Source organism: Somniosus microcephalus, chromosome 5 (genome assembly GCF_052327205.1).
Source record: "Somniosus microcephalus isolate GS21.2 chromosome 5, FLI_Smic_1.0, whole genome shotgun sequence".
NCBI lineage: Eukaryota > Metazoa > Chordata > Chondrichthyes > Squaliformes > Somniosidae > Somniosus > Somniosus microcephalus.
Window position 1 is genome coordinate 81,193,827 of NC_140991.1, and position 21,622 is coordinate 81,215,448.

A 21,622-nucleotide genomic window follows, 5' to 3' on the forward strand; every position below is an offset into this window, starting at 1 on the left:
ACCAACATTCCATTAGCCTTTTTGATTGCTTTTTGCACCTGTTCACTAGCATTTACTGATTTGTGAACATGGACACTCAAATCACAATGCTCGTCTATAGTTCCAAGTCTCTCACCATTTAGGAAAAATTCCGATTTGTCTTTGTCAGATCCAAAGTGAATGACCTCAACTTCCCCATGTTGAATTTCACCTGCTAGTTTTGCCTACTCACTTAATTTGTCTATGTCCCTTTGCATCTTCCTGCTCCCATCTACACAACTCACTGTACCTCCAAACTTTGTGTCATCTGCAAACTTGGATCTACAACTCTATTCCTTCATCCAAGTCATTGATTATATGGTGAAAAGCAGCTCCCTGATGGAACACCACTTGTCACAACTTGCCAATCAGAGTACAGGAAACTTTCGTTTATCCGGAGGTTAAATGTCCGGAAAGCTCTATCTACCAGCAAAATTCAGGAGTCGGTTCAGATAATTTTTTTTCTTTTCGTTGCTTCTTTTCTCCAGTCCTGGCTCTGCAAGCGTCTCTGTAGCTAAGCAACAGCTTCAGCTAGACGCTTGCAAGCTGCGCTGACTGTTTTGAAGCTGTTGCTAAGCAACAGGGTTTGTTGCTTCACATGGAGCTCTGAGCGCCGTATGTTTTAACATTAGCGCTGGTTTCTACGGCAGTTTTGATCTAACGGCACCAGCTCGGTCCCGTCGGTGCCGGATACCAGAAAGTTTCCTGTATATTCTTTTTATCCCTACTCTCTGTCTCCTACCTCCCAGCCAATTACCAACCCATGTCACAAGGTTACCTCCAATTTCATGTGCTTTTATTTTAGCAAATAATCTCTTGTGCGGAACCTTAACAAATGCCTTCTGAAACTATTACATTTTTTAATGATATTGTTAATGGATAAAAGTTCAAAAGAAATGGGATAGTGTCCTTCAGCTGTCACTAACTCCTGTTATATAATAATTAGAAATATAATAGATGAGCATCAGAAACATACAGAATATACACCATATTACCATTTTTATACATATATAAAAATAGAAATACATCTAACTGCATAAATCTATCCAGCTATATAGGGGGGAAAATTCAGTTGATTTGCGCCTCCCGTTAGCGCCTTAAGAGGGCGCTAATGGAGCGCAAAGCAACTAGCGCCCGGGCGAGGCGATATCTGCGCCTCTCGCGGAATTGACCGGACATTTTGCGGCGGCGCTAAACAATACCGCCCGATCTCCTGCGCACGCAGATCTTGACATCATTCGAGCGTGCAACGCCCTTGTGACGCCCCGGAATGGAAATTGAGTGGCGCCCCCCTCCTTTCCGCCTGGCGCAACCAACGACAGGTAGACTGGAACGCTTCCCAGTCACTGTGGGACTGGGGGGGAGGGGCGCTATTTAAAGGGGGCCTCTTCCTGGCTTTTTCTGTGGTAGACATTTTTGCACCACTCGTTCTGAGAGAGAGAGATTTTGAGAGAGAGAAAGAGAGATTTCTGCATTGAGTCAACGCTGTCTGAAGTAGTTTTGGCTTCTGACCATAACTTTGCAGGTACTTTGGTTTTTGACCTTCATTACTTTGATTGCCAAGATACTTTGGGGGCTGCACTGATTGGGGGCATCGTCCTACGCCATCAGATTCGGAGGGCACAGAGATGCAGAGAGAGAGTGGCAATCATGGCCAGACGGAGGAGGGCCAACAGGCCTCTGTACAGGAGACCTTACCCTCCCAGGGTGTTTTGCCAACAATTCTCCTACATTAATATGACTGAGGAGCAGTGTTTGCGAAGTCTGCGCTTCAGCAAGGAGGTGGTCACTGAGCTCTGCCACCTGCTGCAGCCAGCTCTGCAGCCTCAACTGCAGAGCAGGACGTCTCTGTCGGTGGCAGTGAAGATAACAGTGGCTCTCAACTTTTATGCCACTGGCTCATTTCAATCAGCTACTGGGGACATCGCCAATATCTCCCAGTTCGCGGTGCATTGCTGCAGCCGTCAGGTCACAAATGCCCTCTATAAAAGGAGATAAGAGTACATCTCTTTCCCCATGACCCCGGACAAGCAGCAAGAATGTGCAATGGGCTTTGCTAGGGTAGCGGGCTTCCCTATGGTGCAGGGCGCCATTGACTGCATGCATGTGGCTTTGCGTGCTCCGCATGAGAATGCCGAGAATTTCCGCAACTGAAAGGGGTTCCATTCCTTAAACGGTCAGTTGGTCTGTAACCACAGACAGCTGATACTCGCTGTCAATGCCCACTATCCTGGCAGCAGCCACGATGCATTCATCCTGCGCCAGACTACTGTGGCAGAACTTTTCCAGGCACCGCATCACCCAGGTGGTTGGCTTCTCGGGGACAAGGGATATCCACTGTGCCCCTGGCTGATGACACCGCTCCTTCACTCCCACTGGCAGCTTGAGGGCCCGTCTGCTCAGCTGGTGAATCACCATCTGAAAGCAGGGAGGTACAAGAGTGGCTTTAGCTTGAGGACAGGGTGGCAGTAAGGGAGGAATAAGTGCAGCGATTTAGTAAGTTGGATTGAAAGTGTCACAGGCTGGTGTTGTGAGGGACAAGTGGAAGGAGAGAGGACAAAAAGGTGATGACCTTACCATTGCTGTCCAGAACGGGGTCGGCGTCTCCAGTGGCGACGGGACCGATCACCCAGCTTGCCACAATCCTGTGGACGCGGACCTCAAGATCGCTGAGGGGTTGCAGCTGAGGCCACCCTCCACCTGTCTGTTGCTGCTGTCTCCTATTACAGGAAACTTTGGTTTATCCGGAGGTTGTATGTCCGGAAACCTTGATCTACCGGCAGAAATCAGGAGCCGTTTTGTTAGGTTGTTTTTCTTCTCGTGGCTTTGTTTTCAACAGTCGGGCTCTGGAAAGTCTCTCTGAAGCTGTTGCTAAGCTACAGAGACGCTTCCAAGGTACGGGCCGACTGTTTACAAGCTGTTGCTAAGCAACAGTGTTTGTTGTCAGATATGGAGATGAAAACCTCCGTATGCTTCAGCATTAACTTTGTATGTCCGGCAGTTTTGATAGATCGGCAACAGCTCGGTCCCATCGGTGCCGGATATCACAAAGTTTCCTGTATGAGATAGCTTGGCCTGCAAGAAAAAGGACGGCGTGTAAGTAAATATACAACCATGGTCTTGCCTGATGTGCTTCCCATAGTTGAATAGCCCTTACTGTATGCAGCCATGGTCTTGCCTGATGTGCCTCCCATAGTTGAATAGCCCTTACTGTATGCAGCCATGGTCTTGCCTGATGTGCCTCCCATAGTTGAATAGCCATTACTGTATGCAGCCATGGTCTTACCTGATGTGCCTCTCATAGTTGAATAGTCCTTACTGTATGCAAAGTGTGGAATGTGCATGTGTGTTTCATGAAAGGGCCATTGGTGTTGGATGAGTGTTGGGCATTGGGGCTTTTAAGACCCTCTGGCCATAGAGTGAGGTTGAGATGGAGGGATGGAGAGGTATTGAAAAAAAGCCACTCACCCTGATGACCCGAGTGAGGTCATTGAACTTTTTTCTACATTGAGTATGGGTCCTGGGCACCATGCTCCTGGAGGAGACGCTCTGTGCCACCTCCCTCCACACTCTTCTGTACTCACGTGGCAAAGGCCTCCTGCCACTCTCTGGGTACAGTATAGATCTTCTGCGCTCCACCGTGCCAACCAGAGCCGCCAAGGCCCGCTCCATAGTCCTTGCCTGCAAGATTTAGCCACAGGTCTGTCCAGGCCGAGATTCAAGGCTCCAGTGAGCAGGGTGTGGCTGGAGAGCAAGATCGACCCTCCCTTTAAGAGCTGGCCGGCGCCAGTGTGTCTGTGTTCAATCGCTAACTGACAGCACCTGCGCTGCACCCGCGCTCTGAGGTAGCGCCTCGCTCCTCGGCCTTTGCGCCTTAAGAGAGGTGTGTAGCACCTGATTTAGCGCTCCAATCACCTCCAGGGGCAATAAAAGCCAAGTTTGTCGTCGGAGGCGATAATTAGCGCCAGGTGCTAAATTTTGCGCACGCCTGATAACGGCACCCCAAACGGGGCGATATTGAATTTTTCCCCCATAATATCTAAATGTTACATCTTATAATTGCATAAAATAATATAAATGAAATATAACTTTTAGATGCAGATATCATTAAAATATCAAAGCATTATAAATAATGATTCCATATTACAATATAAATGCTGGTAGAATTGTAAATATACATATCTTTACATATATATTGTAGATATTGGATATATAAGAGTAAAATTGAAAAAAGTGAGCATGCTTCCAGTAATTTAATGTAAGGATGAAGTTAATTGGGTGTTTTTCTCCTATGGGAGTTGCTAACCTCTCAGTAAGAGGAGGTTGGAGTTGGAGTCCAGACGAAGCTCATGGTTGCCAGGTTGACATACGACATGGCTGGGTGAGGGTCAGCTGTCAGCGGTTGGCTGGTTAAGTTCATTGCAAGAGCAGAGGCTGGGGTTAGTGCCTAAGTAGAGGCCAAATGTTCCTTTCGGTGTGTTGCTGCAGTTGAGCTGCATGCAGGGCCAGGAAGGGGAAAGGGTGGCTGCAGAGTTCAGGCCAGGAGTAAGGACATTGTTATGAGATCAAGCACAGGCATTTTGCTATAAATTCTTGGATCTGATTGGTCCCTGCTGATCACATGACTGATAATACCTAGCACTTTATTAATACTATTCCAATTACACAAAGAGAATGGATAGATATTGATTGACACTGGACAGCCGCAATTTATTTTTAACTAGCTGGAGTACCCGGCGTTGCCGAGGGAAATGAAGAAACCGCTGCCATGTTTATAAAACTGTTTATGAAACTGTTGGGATTGAAGAACTCTTCCTAAGCACCCAGGAGGTGGTTCTTTAACTTCGTTTTTTGTTAATGCTGCATCCAAGTCTGTTACGTTTTTTTGAGGGCATGCTGTTATGAAAAAAGAACAAATAATTTTTATTATATATATAAATGAGTTTGTCTGTCTGTCTGTCTGTGTGGGAAGGAGAGAGAGGGAAAGAGAGAGGGGGAAGGAGAGAGAGAGAGAGGGGGAAGGAGAGAGAGCGAGAGAGGGGGAAGGAGAGAGAGAGAGAGGGGGAAGGAGAGAGAGAGAGGGGGAAGGAGAGAGAGAGAGGGGGAAGGAGAGAGAGAGAGGGGGAAGGAGAGAGAGAGAGGGGGGAGGAGAGAGAGAGAGGGGGGGAAGGAGAGAGAGAGAGAGGGAAGGAGAGAGGGGAAGGAGAGAGAGAGAGAGAGGGGGAAGGAGAGAGAGGGGAAGGAGAGAGACGGGGGAAGGAGAGAGAGAGAGAGAGGGGGTAAGAGAGAGAGAGGGGGAAGGAGAGAGAGAGAGAGGGGGAAGGAGAGAGAGAGAGGGGGAAGGAGAGAGAGAGAGAGCGGAAAGGAGAGAGAGAGAGAGAGGTAAGGAGAGAGAGAGGGGGAAGGAGAGAGAGAGAAAGGGGGAAGGAGAGAGCGAGAGAGGGGGAAGGAGAGAGAGAGAGGGAAGGAGAGAGAGAGAGGAAGGAGAGAGAGAGAGAGGGAAGGAGAGAGAGAGAGAGGGAAGGGGAGAGAGAGAGAGGGGGAAGGAGAGAGAGAGAGGGGGAAGGAGAGAGAGAGAGAGAGGGAAGGAGAGAGAGAGAGGGAAGGAGAGAGAGTGAGAGAGGGGGAAGGAGAGAGAGAGAGAGAGAGGGGGAAGGAGAGAGAGAGGGGGAAGGAGAGAGAGAGGGGGAAGGAGAGAGAAGGGGAAGGAGAGAGAGAGAGGGGGAAGGAGAGAGGGGGGAAGGAGAGAGGGGGGAAGGAGAGAGGGGTGGGAGGAGAGAGAGAGAGGGGGGGAAGGAGAGAGAGAGGGGGGAAGGAGAGAGAGAGAGAGACAGAGAGGGGGAAGGCGAGAGAGAGAGAGAGAGGGGGGAGGAGAGAGAGAGAAAGGGGGAAGGAGAGAGAGAGAGAAAGGGGTGTAGTGTATGTAACCGTTCTACCTTTAAGAGAACTATTGTATGTAACCGTCCACCTTTAAGAGAACTATTTTAGGTGTTGCACTACTTTATCTTGGCTGCTGTACACTGTAATACCGGGAGTGACCACACCGGTATATAAGTGCTGGGCAAGGATTTATTGGGCAGATTCGCCCTGACCTTCAAATAGTAAAGTCCTGTTAAAGTTACTCTTGTAGTCTGTGTATTAATTCACCATATAACCCACAGACTTTACAGTGGCGACGGGTTCGATCTTACCCTGCGGCAGCGACACACCCAAAGCAGTTAACGAGCGTCGAGAAGAGGCACCCGCCCTCGTCGTTCTGCTGAGAGAAGACTCGAGTCTGCAGAGCAAGGAAAAAGGAAGGATTCAGACACGAAGCCTTCCATCAGCAACAGGCTGTTATTGTCCCTTCTGCCACGGCGGTGAGTGAGCCGATCAGCCAAGAGAAGCAAGTCGGCCACGTTGACTGTGAGTAGGGGGAAAATAAAAAGAAACGGAGGATAAGGGCGGTGAAGTCGACCACGGTCGGGGGAAAGGAGCCGGACAGAAGTCGGGCCCAGAGGCGCTGAGACTGGGGCAGCGTAGGGCACGGAAGCCGCGGTACAAGCGGGAACGCAGCCGGTGTGAGAGACCGGGATACAAGCAGGAACGCAGCCGGTGTGAGAGACCGGGCTACAAGCGGGCTGGGAGACGCAACAGCGTCGTGAGACAGCTCGACCGCGACCGGCGAAAGGCCGGGCAGCTACCGAGGCCGCGAGGCGCTGCGACCGGGATCGTAAGGCGCGGGAAGAAATAAAAATAAGAAACCGCGGAGAACTCAGCTGCAGCCGGGGGAGGAAAGGACCGGACGGCGAGAGGGCTGGGAGGCACGATTGGAAGCCGCTGAGGGAGAGACAGAGCCCGAGCGAGTGGGAGAGACAGAGCCGAGCGAGGGAGACCGAGGAGATTCAGCCAGCGGCTGGAACTGTTCGCCGTCAATGGGTTGTCCCCAGCGCCGGTTGCCCTGCCGAGAAAAGGGAACAAGGAACGCACTGAAGCCGGCGCGCAGGCTGCGAACTCCGAAAGCCAGCGGTCGTTGCCCGAAGGAAAGCTGACCCCTCCCGCCAGGGGAAGAAACGCGGGAAGCCGCCAGTAGGCGGGGAAGAAGACAGAAGCGGGAAACCGCCATTTTGGAAGTGGGCGGGGAAGAAGACAAGCGCGGGAAACCGCCATTTTTGGGAAAAAAAAGTAACGAGCAAATTCGTTGTGGTTTCTCAAAAAGATAGTGAAGATGCCTAAGCATGGTAACATCAACAACTTCGATTCCGAGGTGGAAGATTGGGCCACGTACGTAGAACGCATCGAGATATATTGTGAGGCCAATAAAATAGCAGATGATGATAAAGCTCTCACCTTATTAAACGCAATGGGGGCGAAGACATACGGGCTATTGAAGCATCTTCTATCACCAGCTAAACTGGCGGATCAGACTTTCGCTGATATTGTTGCTGTCCTGAAGGATCATTTGAACCCCACACCGCTGATGTTGGCAGAACGATTCAAATTTTATGCGAGAACGCAACGGAAAGAGGAAAGCAACGCGGAATACTTGGTCGAACTGCGTAGACTAGCGAAATACTGCCAGTTTGGGGAAAATCTGACAGAGGCATTGAGAGACAAGTTCGTGTGCGGGTTGTCGAAGGAAGGAACACAAAAGCGACTGCTCGAAGAGAACGATCTTACACTTGACAAGGCTGTCCTTATTGCAGCATCACACGAAGCAGCCGCGAGAGGCACTGCGGAAATGCAGCTGTAGGCAGCGGTACTCAGCGGGGATCAAATGACTTCGGGTACAACAAAATGTTATCGTTGTGGGAAGACAACACACGACCAGAACCAATGCTGGTTTAAAAACCAGGAATGTAGAAAATGTGGCAAGCTTGGTCACATAGCTAAAGTATGCCGGTCAGGAAAGAAGACCAACAACAGAAAAAAGTCACCGCAGGAAAAGTACAGCAAGGTACACAAGGTGGCTGAGAAGAGTTCAGATGAACAGAATTCGGATTCAGACCCGAACGGCCAGGAACTGGGTAGTCTGAGAATTCACAATGTGAGTAAGGAAGCTGACCTACAAACTATCTGGGTCACACTAAAAGTAGCCGGAGTCCAAGTGAAAATGGAATTGGACACAGGATCAGCCCTATCAGTCATAAATCGAAGGGATTACAACCGGCTATTCTCACATATACCCTTGAGAGATACCAAGATCGTATTGCAGACATACACGGGGCATAAAGTATACCCCATGGGAAAGATACAAGTCAAGGTGAGAGACAGGGGCAAAGAACACCAAGGAATGGACTTATATGTACTACCTGAGGGAGGTCCACCACTTCTGGGATGGGAGTGGATCAGGGAAATAAACATGGAATGGCACTACCTAAAAGCAATAACGAGTGAGAACTCGGTGAAGACAATCAGCTCAGACTCTGAAACGGATGACGACAAGACCAGCCCAGGTGCGAAAGACAAGTCTAAAATGGACTTGCTGACTAAGGTTGGAAAAACGAAGGAGTGCATAAATACTGATGCTTCAAAGGAGAACAAAGTTTCAGAACAGAATTCCACTGAACAACAACAACATAGTTTGGCAGAGAATTCTGAGTCTGTCCAGTTTACAGACATGCACAAGTCTGAGGAACACCGGGCTCGAACTCAACTCCATTTCAAATTACAACAGCAATTAGAACAATTGAGTTGCCGTCTCGAGCAAGAGATAAAAGCAATGAAAACGTTCTTTGACACAGAGTGGGAGAATCTGGAAAGACAACAGAAACAGCTGAGGGAGAAAAGGGAGCAGGAGCACACAAACCGTCTGCGCAAGGAGGCCAAACGAATCAAAGCTGATTCGGTTTCTGAAGGTGCGTGCTCTAATCTGGTGGAGCAAGATGTTCAGCAACTGAAGGCGCTTGTTAGCAGATTGCAGGCAGAAAAGGCTGAGTTGGTCGCCATGAATTCCGAGCTCCTACTGAAGTTGGGTGCAGCATCACCGGATGATTCATTTGTGGAAATTCGAATGGTGGAGGCTGCGGATGATGGCGAAGTAGAAACAGCAAAGGAGCCCCAGGGCAAGGTTATAAACAGCCCTGCAGCTACTGGGAAACGGATGAGGTCAGAAGAGTCAATGGTCAGCCAACTCCTTCACATGCTGAGGGACAAGACTCTGAAATGGGAACAATTTGGACATGAGTCTAAATCTTCAAAGGAGAGGGATTTGGAGCTCCCAAAAGTTATTGGAATAGCTGAGGTTGCAACACAGACTGAGAAGATGGCAGCAGAGCAAACCTTGGATGCCAAAAGTACGCTGATTCACGTCAATGTTGAACAACAGAATGCTGAAACAGCTGCTCCAGTAGAGGGATTGAATAATACAATCAATCAATCTCCCAATGAAGTTGAAGTATTGAAATCATGAATGAGGTCATTAGTAAAAGACTTGCAGGAAGCCCAGAAAAAGCTGGATGAAACTGAACGCATGAAGAAGTCTCTTCAGGAAAGATGTCTGGATTTGGAACAAAAGCTGGCTAACGTCCAGCTGGGTATGGAGGAAATAGAAGACCCTCTCGCTGGCCTAGCTCAGGACGACACCGAATATTACCATGACCTGTTGGACGACACCGAATATTACGATGACCTGCTCTGCCCAGCTTGTGATGAAAACTCCCAAAGTGCAGAAACCATGAAGAATCACCTAAAGTCTAAGGAACATCGGGAGATGGTGGCGCTACTACGGAAAAAGGAGGACGAGAAGGAGGAACGGTGCATGCAGCTGGCAGCTGACAGTGGAGCCCAGAGAGTCTCCAAGAAGCAGAAAAGGAAAAGACGAAGCAGAAGATGATGACCATCTGAACCATTATCACCTCTACCAGGTCACGCACGTGGTCTCTCCGTACAGAGCCAAATCAGTTTGGAAGTAGAAAAACTTCCCAAGGTACTCAAGCTTTTAAAAGTCAACAATGCTGGTTCAGAAGTGACGGAAGTTCAAGCTGTTAAGTCCAGTGACGGACTATTGGATGAGTCACTCCAGCAACGTGAACCGACTACACCGAGACTGAATCTGTGAACTGTTTTCCGCAGAGACTGAATCTGTGAACTGTTTCCCGCAGAGACTGAATCTGTGAACTGTTTCCGCAGAGACTACATCTGTGAACTGTTTTTACATGAAGTTGGATATATGTTATGTTTAATGGGGAATAAGTATGTTGTAAGCTAAAAAGGGAGGATTGTAGTGTATGTAACCGTTCTACCTTTAAGAGAACTATTGTATGTAACCGTCCACCTTTAAGAGAACTATTTTAGGTGTTGCACTACTTTATCTTGGCTGCTGTATACTGTAATGCCGGGAGTGACCACACCGGTATATAAGTGCTGGGTAAGGATTTATTGGGCAGATTCGCCCTGACCTTCGAATAGTAAAGTCCTGTTAAAGTTACTCTTGTAGTCTGTGTATTAATTCACCATATAACCCACAGACTTTACAAGGGGGAAGGAGAGAGAGAAAGGGGGAAGGAGAGAGAGAGAAAGGGGGAAGGAGAGAGAGAGAGAGAGGGGGAAGGAGAGAGAGAGGGGGGGAAGGAGAGAGAGAGAAAGGGGGAAGGAGAGAGAGAGAAAGGGGGAAGGAGAGAGAGAGAGAGGGGGAAGGAGAGAGAGAGAGAGAGGGGGAAGGAGAGAGAGGGGGGGAAGGAGAGAGAGAGAGAGGGGGAAGGAGAGAGAGAGAGAGAGAGGGGGGAAGGAGAGAGAGAGGGGGAAGGAGAGAGAGAGAGGGGGGAAGGAGAGAGAGAGAGAGGGGGAAGGAGAGATAGAGAGAGAGAAAGAGAGAGAGGCAAGGAGAGAGAAAGAGAGAGACAATAAACCCCCAAAAAACCAAAGTCCTTGTGTTCCAGCAAAGATCCAGACATCAGGGACCCAAAATAAATTTCACACTAGGAACAACTAAAATTGAACAAACCACTAACTACACATACTTGGGCTTAAAAATCAGTTCTACGGGAAATTTTCATCTGGCTGTGAATGAACTGAAAGAGAAAGCCAGAAGGGCTTTCTATGCCATTAAAAAATCAATCCAAATAGAAATCCCAATTAGCATTTGGCTCAAAATTTTTAAATCAGTAATTGAACCAATTGCCCTCTATGGCAGTGAGGTGTGGGGACCGCTAACACAACAAGAATTTGCAAAATGGGACAAACACCCAATTGAGATCCTACATGCAGAATTCTGTAAAAGTATCCTCCGGACTCAAAGGTAAACAATGCATGCAGGGCAGAACTAGGCCAATATCCATTAATAATCACTATCCAAAAAAGAGCCACCAAATTTTGGAAACACCTAAAAATGAGCAACCCCCACTGCTATCATTACGAAGCCCTGAAATGCCAAGAGAGGACCATAAAGAAGAATACCCTCAGTCAACTAGTCCTGGGACTCAGTGAAGTAACTACTAACACTACTAACAATAACCAGCCCCAGGACAGTGACAGCGTAACACAAAGAATTCGACCCAACACAATCGTCACTAAGCAAAAGGAAAAATATCTGTCATATTGGGCAGAAACAACAAAAACCCAAAACAAACTCAATTGCTACTTGGCCCTAAACAGACAATACAACATGGCTGATTACCTGACCATGGTAAAGGATAGCAAACTGAGGAAAAACCTTGACAATGTACAGACTTAGTGAACATAGCCTGGCCATTGAAAAAGGTAGACACAGGCAGACCCGGCTACCAAGAGAGGACAGGATATGCTCTCACTGCAGTCAGGGAGTGGTGGAGACAGAGATGCACTTCCTCACAGCTTGTAGAAAATATCAGGGCATAAGGGAGAATTTCTTCCCAAAATTCACAAAAATATGCCAGGAATTCATCAACTTGAATGACGACCAAAAACTCCCATACCTACTAGGGGAAGAGAGAAATTGTGTAACCTTAGCGGCACACTATGTTACAGCTTGCCATAAACAGAGGGACAACCATTAAATCTAAGAAAAGAGTATATACAAATTATATGAATGTATATATTTATACACTCTGGGATATATCTGTTTATACACTGTATGGATAGATCTGTGTTTATGTGTTAAACCATAAATGTTTTTCGATGCTTTGGCAACATAAGATGTACCTTGTCATGCCAATAAAGCGATTTGAATTGAATTGAATTGAGAGGGGGAAGGAGAGAGAGAGAGAGGGGGAAGGAGAGAGAGAGAGGGGGAAGGAGTTGGAGAGGGGGGGAAAGAGAGAGGGGGGAAGGGGAGAGGGGGGGAAAGAGAGAGGGGGGAAAGAGAGAGGGAGGAAGGAGAGAGGGGGGAAGGAGAGAGGGGGGAAGGAGAGAGGGGGGAAGGAGAGAGAGAGAGGGGGAAGGAGAGAGAGGGGGAAGGAGAGAGAGGGGGGAAGGAGAGAGAGAGAAAAAGAGAGAGATAGAGGGGGTAAGGAGAGAGAGGGGTAAGGAGAGAGAGGGGGATGGAGAGAGAGAGGGAAGGAGAGAGAGAGAGAGGGAAGGAGAGAGAGAGAGAGGGAAGGAGAGAGAGAGAGAGGGAAGGAGAGAGAGAGAGAGAGAGAGGGGGAAGGAGAGAGAGAGGGAAGGAGAGAGGGGGAAGGAGAGAGAGAGAGGGGGAAGGAGAGAGAGAGGGGGAAGGAGAGAGAGAGGGGGAAGGAGAGAGAGGGGGAAGGAGAGAGAGAGGGGAAGGAGAGAGAGTGAGGGGGAAGGAGAGAGGGGTAAGGAGAGAGAGAGAGAGGGAAGGAGAGAGAGAGAGGGAAGGAGAGAGAGAGAGGGGGGGAAGGAGAGAGAGAGGGGGGGAAGGAGTGAGAGAGACGGGGAAGGGGAGAGAGAGAGAGAGGGGGAAAGAGAGAGAGAGAGAGGGAAGGAGAGAGAAAGGGGGAAGGAGAGAGAGAGAGAGAGAGGGGTAAGGAGAGAGAGGGGGAAGGAGAGAGAGAGAGGGAAGGAGAGAGAGAGAGAGGAAAGGAGAGAGACAGAAAGGGAGAGGGAAGGAGAGAGAGGGGAAGGAGAGGGGGAAGGAGAGAGAGAGAGGGGGAAGGAGAGAGAGGGGGAAGGAGAGACAGAGGGAAGCAGAGAGAGAGGGGGAAGAGAGAGGGGTGGAAGGAGAGAGAGAGAGAGAAGGAGAGAGAGGGAAGGAGAGAGAGAGAGAGAGAGAGACAATAAACCCCCAAAAAACCAAAGTCCTTGTGTTCCAGCAAAGATCCAGACATCAGGGACCCAAAATAAATTTCACACTAGGAACAACTAAAATTGAACAAACCACTAACTACACATACTTGGGCTTAAAAATCAGTTCTACGGGAAATTTTCATCTGGCTGTGAATGAACTGAAAGAGAAAGCCAGAAGGGCTTTCTATGCCATTAAAAAATCAATCCAAATAGAAATCCCAATTAACATTTGGCTCAAAATTTTTAAATCAGTAATTGAACCAATTGCCCTCTATGGCAGTGAGGTGTGGGGACCGCTAACACAACAAGAATTTGCAAAATGGGACAAACACCCAATTGAGATCCTACATGCAGAATTCTGTAAAAGTATCCTCCGGACTCAAAGGTAAACAATGCATGCAGGGCAGAACTAGGCCAATATCCATTAATAATCACTATCCAAAAAAGAGCCACCAAATTTTGGAAACACCTAAAAATGAGCAACCCCCACTGCTATCATTACGAAGCCCTGAAAAGCCAAGAGAGGACCATAAAGAAGAATACCCTCAGTCAACTAGTCCTGGGACTCAGTGAAGTAACTACTAACACTACTAACAATAACCAGCCCCAGGACAGTGACAGCGTAACACAAAGAATTCGACCCAACACAATCGTCACTAAGCAAAAGGAAAAATATCTGTCATATTGGGCAGAAACAACAAAAACCCAAAACAAACTCAATTGCTACTTGGCCCTAAACAGACAATACAACATGGCTGATTATCTGACCATGGTAAAGGATAGCAAACTGAGGAAAAACCTTGACAATGTACAGACTTAGTGAACATAGCCTGGCCATTGAAAAAGGTAGACACAGGCAGACCCGGCTACCAAGAGAGGACAGGATATGCTCTCACTGCAGTCAGGGAGTGGTGGAGACAGAGATGCACTTCCTCACAGCTTGTAGAAAATATCAGGGCATAAGGGAGAATTTCTTCCCAAAATTCACAAAAATATGCCAGGAATTCAGAAACTTGAATGACGACCATAAACTCCCATACCTACTAGGGGAAGAGAGAAATTGTGTAACCTTAGCGGCACACTATGTTACAGCTTGCCATAAACAGAGGGACAACCATTAAATCTAAGAAAAGAGTATATACAAATTATATGAATGTATATTTATACACTCCGGGATATATCTGTTTATACCACTGTATGGATAGATCTGTGTTTATGTGTTAAACCATAATTTTTTTCGATGCTTTGGCAACATAAGATGTACCTTGTCATGCCAATAAAGCAATTTGAATTGAATTGAATTGAGAGGGGGAAGGAGAGAGAGAGAGAGGGGGGAAGGAGAGAGAGAGAGGGGGAAGGAGTTGGAGAGGGGGGGAAAGAGAGAGGGGGGAAGGGGAGAGGGGGGGAAGAGAGAGAGGGGGAGGAAGAGAGAGGGGGGAAGGAGAGAGGGGGGAAGGAGAGAGGGGGGAAGGAGAGAGAGAGAGGGGGAAGGAGAGAGAGGGGGAAGGAGAGAGAGGGGGGAAGGAGAGAGAGAGAAAAAGAGAGAGATAGAGGGGGGAAGGAGAGAGAGGGGTAAGGAGAGAGAGGGGGATGGAGAGAGAGAGGGGGATGGAGAGAGAGAGGGAAGGAGAGAGAGGGGAAGGAGAGAGAGAGAGAGAGGGAAGGAGAGAGAGAGAGAGAGAGAGGGAAGGAGAGAGAGAGGGAAGGAGAGAGGGGGAAGGAGAGAGAGAGAGGGGGAAGGAGAGAGAGAGGGGGAAGGAGAGAGAGAGGGGGAAGGAGAGAGAGGGGGGAAGGAGAGAGAGTGAGGGGGAAGGAGAGAGGGGTAAGGAGAGAGAGAGAGAGGGAAGGAGAGAGAGAGAGGGAAGGAGAGAGAGAGGGAAGGAGAGAGAGAGAGGGGGGGGAAGGAGAGAGAGAGGGGGGGAAGGAGTGAGAGAGACGGGGAAGGGGAGAGAGAGAGAGAGGGGGAAGGAGAGAGAGAGAGAGAGGGAAGGAGAGAGAAAGGGGGAAGGAGAGAGAGAGAGAGGAGAGGGGTAAGGAGAGAGAGGGGGAAGGAGAGAGAGAGAGGGAAGGAGAGAGAGAGAGGAAAGGAGAGAGACAGAAAGGGAGAGGGAAGAGGAGAGAGAGGGGAAGGAGAGGGGGAAGGAGAGAGAGAGAGGGGGAAGGAGAGAGAGGGGGAAGGAGAGACAGAGGGAAGCAGAGAGAGAGGGGGAAAGAGAGAGGGGTGGAAGGAGAGAGAGAGAGAGAAGGAGAGAGAGGGAAGGAGAGAGAGAGAGAGAGAGAGACAATAAACCCCCAAAAAACAAAGTCCACCAAAGTCTTGTGTTCCAGCAAAGATCCAGACATCAGGGACCCAAAATAAATTTCACACTAGGAACAACTAAAATTGAACAAACCACTAACTACACATACTTGGGCTTAAAAATCAGTTCTACGGGAAATTTTCATCTGGCTGTGAATGAACTGAAAGAGAAAAGCCAGAAGGGCTTTCTATGCCATTAAAAAATCAATCCAAATAGAAATCCCAATTAACATTTGGCTCAAAATTTTTAAATCAGTAATTGAACCAATTGCCCTCTATGGCAGTGAGGTGTGGGGACCGCTAACACAACAAGAATTTGCAAAATGGGACAAACACCCAATTGAGATCCTACATGCAGAATTCTGTAAAAGTATCCTCCGGACTCAAAGGTAAACAATGCATGCAGGGCAGAACTAGGCCAATATCCATTAATAATCACTATCCAAAAAAGAGCCACCAAATTTTGGAAACACCTAAAAATGAGCAACCCCCACTGCTATCATTACGAAGCCCTGAAAAGCCAAGAGAGGACCATAAAGAAGAATACCCTCAGTCAACTAGTCCTGGGACTCAGTGAAGTAACTACTAACACTACTAACAATAACCAGCCCCAGGACAGTGACAGCGTAACACAAAGAATTCGACCCAACACAATCGTCACTAAGCAAAAGGAAAAATATCTGTCATATTGGGCAGAAACAACAAAAACCCAAAACAAACTCAATTGCTACTTGGCCCTAAACAGACAATACAACATGGCTGATTATCTGACCATGGTAAAGGATAGCAAACTGAGGAAAAACCTTGACAATGTACAGACTTAGTGAACATAGCCTGGCCATTGAAAAAGGTAGACACAGGCAGACCCGGCTACCAAGAGAGGACAGGATATGCTCTCACTGCAGTCAGGGAGTGGTGGAGACAGAGATGCACTTCCTCACAGCTTGTAGAAAATATCAGGGCATAAGGGAGAATTTCTTCCCAAAATTCACAAAAATATGCCAGGAATTCAGAAACTTGAATGACGACCATAAACTCCCATACCTACTAGGGGAAGAGAGAAATTGTGTAACCTTAGCGGCACACTATGTTACAGCTTGCCATAAACAGAGGGACAACCATTAAATCTAAGAAAAGAGTATATACAAATTATATGAATGTATATTTATACACTCCGGGATATATCTGTTTATACACTGTATGGATAGATCTGTGTTTATGTGTTAAACCATAAATGTTTTTCGATGCTTTGGCAACATAAGATGTACCTTGTCATGCCAATAAAGCAATTTGAATTGAATTGAATTGAATTGAGAGGGGGAAGGAGAGAGAGAGAGAGGGGGAAGGAGAGAGAGAGAGGGGGAAGGAGAGAGAGAGAGAGGGGAAGGAGAGAGAGAGGGGGGGAAAGAGAGAGGGGGGAGGAGAGAGAGAGAGGGGGAAGGAGAGAGAGGGGGGAAGGAGAGAGGGGGAAGGAGAGAGAGGGGGGAAGGAGAGAGAGAAAAAGAGAGATAGAGGGGGGAAGGACACAGAGGGGTAAGGCGAGAGAGGGGGATGGAGAGAGAGAAAAAGGTGGAAGGAGAGAGAGAGAGAGAAGGAGAGAGAGAGAGAGGGGGAAGGAGAGAGAGAGGGAAGGAGAGAGAGAGGGAAGGAGAGAGAGAGGGAAGGAGAGAGAGAGGGAAGGAGAGAGAGAGGGAAGGAGAGAGAGAGGGAAGGAGAGAGAGGGGGAAGGAGAGAGAGAGGGGGAAGGAGAGAGAGAGGGGGAAGGAGAGAGTGAGGGGGAAGGAGAGAGAGGGGAAGGAGCGAGAGAGAGGGGGGAAGGAGAGAGAGAGAGAGAGGGAAGGGGAGAGAGAGAGAGGGAAGGGGAGAGAGAGAGAGGGAAGGAGAGTGACAGAGGGAGAGGGAAGGAGAGAGAGGGGAAGGAGAGAGAGAGGGGGAAGGAGAGAGAGAGGGGGAAGGAGAGAGAGAGAGAGAGGGAAGGAGAGAGAGAGAGAGGGAAGGAGAGAGGGGGGGAAGGAGAGAGAGAGGGTGAAGGAGAAAGAGAGAGAGGGTGAAGGAGAAAGAGAGAGAGGGGGAAGGAGAGAGAGGGGGGAAGTAGAGAGAGAGAGGGGGAAGGAGAGAGAGAGAGAGAGGAGGAAGGAGAGAGAGAGGGGGAAGGAGAGAGAGAGGGGGAGAGAGAGAGAGGGGGAAGGAGAGAGAGAGGGAAGGAGAGAGAGAGAGGGGGTAGGAGAGAGAGAGAGGGGGAAGGAGAGAGAGGGGGAAGGTGAGAGAGAGAGAGGGGGAAGGAGAGAGAGAGAGAGAGGGGGGAAGGAGAGAGAGAGAGAGGGGGAAGGAGAGAGAGGGGGAAGGAGAGAGAGGGGGGGAGGAGAGAGAGAGGGGAAGGAGAGAGAGAGAGGGGAAGGAGAGAGAGAGAGGGGGAAGGAGAGAGGGAGAGGGGGAAGGAGAGAGAGAGAGAGGGGGAAGGAGAGAGAGAGAGAGGGGGAAGGAGAGAGAGAGGGGGGGAAGGAGAGAGTGAGAGGGGGGGAAGGAGAGAGTGAGAGAGGGGGGGGAAGGAGAGAGAGAGAGAGAGAGGGAAGGAGAGAGAGAGAGAGAGGGAAGAGGAGAGAGAGAGAGAGAAGGAAGGAGAGAGTGAGGGAAGGAGATAGAGAAGAGAGGAAGAAAACCTGGGGAAGGGGCTGGACTCAGAGCCCGGCCTTGGTGACCCGGAGCCCCCGTGCGCAGCGCAGCGCCTCAGGCCCAGCCCGAGTCACCCCAGCTCAGCTGACGCTCCGACCCACCGCCGCCGCTCGCCCGCTCGCTCTCTCTCGGGCCGCGCGGTGCTCTCTGTGTAGATAAATAGGAGAGAGAGAGAGTGGGGGACGCGCGGGTGTATGTGTCTCTGTGTGTGTATGCTCGCTGTCTCTCGGGCTCTCGGGCTGCGTGGTTGTCTCTGTCGATGTCTGTGTATCTTTTTTCCCCGCTCCTGCACTCACGGCAGGTTTTCCCGCTCCCGCACTCACGGCAGGCGACAGGATTAGGCCCCGCCCACACACGCCATGAAACGCCCCCCATGGCGCACTGCCCTTCCCCCGTAGGATTGGTCAACCATCACGTCACTCAACGCTAATGAGCGGATTTTGTCCGTAGGATTGGTCAACCATCACATCACTCAACGCTAATGAGCAGATTTTGTCCGTTTTTTGAACGTTTTTGTATGCTGTCCGAGCATTTTTTGTCTGACCAAAAAGTAAATACACCTATGACACTCCCCTAATCATAAGCTTTCTTTTGATATAACGCCTCGGGCGACTGTCTGTGTGGAGTTTGCACATTCTCCCTGTGTCTGCGTGGGTTTCCTCCGGGTGCTCCGGTTTCCTCCCACAGTCCAAAGATGTGCAGGTTAGGTTGATTTGGCTATGATAAATTGACCCTTAGTGTTAGGGGATTAAATACGTGGGGTTACGGGGATAGGGTGGGATATGTGTCGGTGCAGGCTCGATGGGCCAAAATGGCCTCTATCTGCACTGTAGATTCTGTGATTCTGTGATTCTGTGATATGTATCGGTATGCTCTATAACTTTTGAGTTAAGCACGGACACACACACACACACACACACACACACACACACACACACACACACACAGACAGACTCATTTATATGTATATAAAGATATAAATAGATATTTAATACAGTTGAGATACCCAGAGCTGTGATGTGATACCTAGAATACTTCATGGATGTTTCTTAGCATTTTAATATTTACAACCCTTCAACAGGATTATAGAATGATAGCAACACTTTAATAAAAATGCAAATGATATGAAAATTATTCAAATAGCATGTAAAATAAATATGCCTTTAGCACCATATTATATGGTTGCACTCCATTCTTAGTAAATTAAAATGATTAGGGTGGCACTTTTTTATTTCTTTACATGAAAATAGAAATAAAATCATGAAAGATAGCCAATACAGGTTCATGAAGGGAAGGTCTTGTCAGTCTAAGTTGCTGGTTTTCTTTGCGGGTGTAACCAAAGAGCTTGATGGGTACGGCAGTGGATGTGGTATACTTGGATTTCAGTAAGGCCTTTCAAACAGTTTCTCTGGAAAGACAGGTACTGAAAATGAAGAAAGCGGGAATTGTGGCAATATTCTACAATGGCTACGTAATTGGTTGACCAATAGAAACCATAGGTACAGGGATTGTCATCATCCTGGGAGAATGTAGCCAGTGGGGTCCCATAAGGGTCTGTTTTGGGACCTCTTTTTAAAAATATCTTTATAAATGACCTGGAGCTAGGAGTCACAAGCATAATGGCTAAATCTGCAGATAATACAAAGCTAATGAAGATGGTAGACTGCAAAGCTGAACAGGATAAGCTACAGGAGGATGTGAATCTACTTGGGAATTGGGCAGATAGGTGGCAGATGAAATTCAATATAGAGAAATCCAAAGTGCTTCACATGGTGACAAAATAGCTAGGAAGGGACTATTACTTAAATGGGGAACAATAATGTGCATGGAATATGAGAGAGATCTGGGGTCCTGATTGACAATAAATTGAAGCTATCGCAACAATGCTCACTGGCAGTGAGTGTCTTGTTTTGCACACTTTGTACAAAAATAATAAATTGCAGGACAACAGAGTATTACAGTTTAAACTATTTTAATGAAGCATTAGGTCTGATCTGACTCACAACAGTACAGCACCATGTGGACAAGATGGAGTCAGGACCCCTGGGTCTTCTAAACAATAGCAGTCCTTACAGATGCCTGCAGGCCAATGACAACTCAGCATGTGATCACATGTGAATATAATAGGAATTCCTTACAGATGCCTGCGGGCCAATGATAATTCAATATGCAAATGTTACATCCCCTTTCTTTTAAAAGAAAAATGTTGTGCATTACTTTTGAACCTTTCTTCTATATAATGTTCTCAGTAGCATCAACATATAAGTAAACTCAACATTTAACTAACACTGAAAACATCTCAACGTTTCAATAACGATGTACAGTTTTTTTTAGGGCAATGATCCGCCTACACCCTTTGGCAGTTCACAAGTCAAGGCTAACTCTAGGCTTGACCTCTCATCGGAATGACGGTGTTGTTCCTTGGTGTTCAGGAGGTGCCTGCGATTGCGGCGGTACACCTGTCCTTCTGGGGTGCGGACGTATACGATCGCTCAGTGTCAGCTGGCTGGATGACGACTGCTGGCTTTCAGTAGTCATACTCCTGGATTCTGACGGATTCTCCATTGTGCAGCGGCGGCTGTAGTCTAGCTGACCTGTCATAGTATCTCTTTTGGTGTTGCTGTCTCTGTACACGTTTTACATGCACTTGCTTGCAGCTGACGACCTGCCAGGGCCTGTCTGAGATACGGTGAGGTATCATGGGCTCTTTGACATTTGATGGGCGGCGTTCTAGACAAATGGAACATTTTCCGACAATGTCCTCAATGTGTTTGCACATTCCGGGCCAAAACATAATGTCACGTGCTCTTTGTTTGCATTTTTCCATGCCCATATGTCCAGCATGAATTTTTGTCAACATCTCTTCTCTGAGACTGGTAGGAATGATGATTTTCTCCCCTTTGAAGACGATTCCATTGATTTGTGACAGTTCGTCTCTGTGGTTCCAGAAATCAGATATGCTCTGAGGGCATTTCCTCCTTTCCTCAGGCCATCCTTCATGTATGACTTTGCTCAGCAGTGTGAGTTGTGCATCTTTCTCTGTTCCTGCTCGGATCTCCTTCAGTTTTGAGTCACTCACAGGTAAGCTGTTTTACACCATGTGCACCTGCACATCCATGCCTTCACTAAGGCTGCTGTCCTGGTAGCTAAGAGACTTTCTGGAGAGCGTGTCTGCGACAGGAATGTCTTTGCCTGGACGGTGAATGATTGTGAAGTCATACTTCTGTAGCTGAAGGATCATTCTCTGTAGCCTTGGTGGGGCTGCGGCTAGTGGTTTCCTCATGATTGACTCGAGGGGCTTGCGGTCGGATTCCACAATGACATGTCAGCCATAGACGTATTGGTGGAAACGCTTACATCCAAACAGAATTGCATATAGCTCTTTCTCGATTTGAGCATAGTTGATTTCACTGTCTGTGAGAGATCTGGAAGCATAGCCGATGGGCTTTCCTTCTTGCAGTAATACTGCGCCTAGTCCGTACTTTGATG

The 21,622-nt window shown here is 48.2% G+C and overlaps 1 protein-coding gene across 6 annotated transcripts in view; it reads left to right on the top strand.

Moving 5' to 3' along the window:
• Positions 1-21,622, top strand: part of cfap69 (cilia and flagella associated protein 69) — a 224,067-nt gene that overhangs the window by 59,766 nt on the left and 142,679 nt on the right. The gene's annotated exons all lie outside the window — the stretch shown is intronic.